This window comes from Oratosquilla oratoria, chromosome 19 (genome assembly GCF_046742065.1).
Source record: "Oratosquilla oratoria isolate Oo_2021 chromosome 19, ASM4674206v1, whole genome shotgun sequence".
Lineage (NCBI taxonomy): Eukaryota > Metazoa > Arthropoda > Malacostraca > Stomatopoda > Squillidae > Oratosquilla > Oratosquilla oratoria.
In genome coordinates this window covers 58532961-58535948 of record NC_134795.1, presented here as the reverse complement: position 1 = coordinate 58535948, position 2988 = coordinate 58532961, and positions in this window count along the sequence as shown.

Sequence of the window (2988 nt, the reverse complement as noted above, 5' to 3'; positions counted from 1 at the left end):
AGTATACGTCCATTGAAGTCGGTAGAAAATGACAAATTGCTTGGCTTGATACAATTATAGGCTGTTTTACGAATATCATCTGTAATTATAAATAGAGGCTTAAACAATGCTATATGCCGTTTGCAATCATGAAATTAATTGACTTAAATTTCAGACACAATAATGTGCAACGATACACCTCTGTAAGCTTATAAAACTTGCCCAAAAAAGTATTTATTTTCCGGCAAGAATTACAAAATCTGGCGGTGTCTGGTATTAAATCGCTCACTGCGAAAGGTCCCATTACCCTTTCCAATAGAGTACAATTCTCCACTAAACTGTTTCAGTCACATGTATATGTTACGTGTAGTGAATATTTTTATTTTGTATAATAGTGTATAGTGAACATGATACATCTGAACATAAAGGTGTCCAAATCAACCGCCTATGCAAGAAATGAAAGATTAGAATCTTGGTAACAACTTGGTAAGATTTTTTTTCTTCATATTTTTCATTATCTTTTATTTTGAATAGTGAAAATGCTGTGAAAATCTGTTAGGATACATGAAAAAAAGTTATACCTTCCTTGATTTTTTTCTTAACAAATTAAGGACTTTTTCCCTTTACAATGGCACAACAATCAAAATTATATGTAAAATAGAACCAAACATATAGCTTATTAAAGAACAAAAACATTGATTTTTCAGGAGAGGGGAATTCTAACTGGGAGGCTGGAAAGCGACGTGTCCCTCCCTTTAACTTTGAAAAGGCACTAAGAGGTGTAGAAAATAATAGCTTGCTTCTGAGTGGTGGGAAGAGTTGCCAGATATCTCCATAAACACAATATCGTAAACAAAATAGAACTGGCTATCGAAATTTCTGACTTTATTTCAATATACAGTATGTTTTTATACAATAGGGTTGCCAGAGGTTACCAATAATTTATCTATTTTATTCTGTATAAAAAAGAAACTGAATTGAGCTGTAATATTTGGTCGAAGTGTTACCACCATCATAGACTTTTTTCTAAATGTTTACCTAAAATTCGTTCATGTGCTAGAATTTTTCGAGTGATCGCGCCCACAGGCCCCCAGTAGGAACTCAGGGCTTTCCTAGAAAGTAAAATTCTTTCAATACATGGCTGAAGGGATAACCATCTGGTTATTTAATAGTTACATACCGCGGAAGAATATCTCTATATTCTGCCTATATAGATAAATGAAAATGTTTAAGAGTTTCAGTTCTTTTTTGCCGATAGTGAAAAATGCCCATATATATTCAGGATAATATTTTCTACATCTACATTCAAGTTTTGCAAAGCACTTTTTACTGAATTGTGTAAAATGTGCGTGTTACCTTCGTTATTAACATTGTTTACCTTTCCCTTCAGTACTTTTGTAGTGTGGCAACACGCCACTGCTGCAGTGTCCCCTTAACGCGTATAGCTTTGTAATGTAATAAAAATTGTAATCTTGGTCAAATTATTGTATATTTCAATTATAATCAAAAGTGTGTATTGTAAATATTGTGTCACAAGGGTAACAGGTATTTATATGTAACGTTATTTGCATACTCTGAACAAGCCATTAATATATTCATTGTGTATAATTTATGTCATGGCGGACGGGAAATCCAATAATAAGTCCAGAAGAGACTTGATTTTTCATTAACCTACACTTCAGGACGATACCCATCTCTCATGATGTGATAACTAACGACATAAATTGGTGCCCCCGGGCTATTCACCATGAAATGGTAACTAACCACATCAGTATTTCGTCTCTCACTTCTACTTTCTTTTCCTCACTGTCTTTATGTAGGTTAGTCACTCACAATATCTTTCTGTAGGAAGACCCTTTGCTTCCGATCATTTTACTTAGTCAAGTTCCATTACTCTATATAAGAGGGGGGATAAAACTGAGTTAAAATTTTTCCTTCTTTTCCTCCCGAATATTTACACTTGGTTCTCAGAATTTCACCAAAGGACTCCCATCTGGAATCCTCAATTTGATCACTGGGTCAGTTCGCATTGATATAATGATTTCTTTAGTCCATTGCTCTTTACTCTTACATCTAAGTACCTCCCCTAAGAGCGTGACTTTACTCCCATGAACCAATTGAATTTTCTCTTCCTCCGCCCTTTCTCGAATCAGAAAGACTGTTACAAACGTCTTAAGTAATAATGCTTACTCAAGCAATCTCGAAATCAATGCATTACTGGCTTAGTTTACATGCTGATACATCATAATACAGCAATGAAACCGGGTTCCCAGCGGTTGTTTATAAACTTTAGACGAGGAGCGAGATTATGCAACTCCTTCGCCTACGGCTGTTGTTTACCAAATATCCAACCCATAAAAATTGAATTCTCGCCACCTACCCCTCTATCTACCATATTTGTCTACCTTTATCTACCAGCCTCTTACAGTGCGCATTGCAATTAGTTGTGGTAACACTGTCATTTAGTGTGAGAAATTAAATATATAAAGAATGCTTTATTCCAAAATTGTAATTTGCATTATCTGCACTAAAACATACTCTTTACCAGTCAAGTTGCAAATTGTCCATAGTCTTTCTCAAACATCTAAACATTCCATCTGCACTTAAAAAAAAAAGTCAATAATGTAATTCACTGCACCATATTCTATTTTGAAATATTGAACACACAAGGGAAACATTTTCCTATTTTTGTGGTTAGAAGCATCGATTTGAAGGCAAAAATATAGAGGAGTATCATGTTGTTTCAAATCTTTCAATGCTACTTCTAAGCCTTTTTTATCTAACACTATGGCCTCCGATTTGGTCCGACCACAAGATATCTTTCCAGCTACTTTGGAATCTTGATAAAGTTTTGAATTCACTTTCAAGCTATAATCAAGGGAGTTGTAGGAATGACCGTGTTAACTGCATGATATATTTGAGCTACTTCTAAAACAATTACATTATCTTCTTCTTTTGTATTGGCTTTTAAGAAAAAATTATCAATTAAAGATTTGGAAGCTGAAGCAT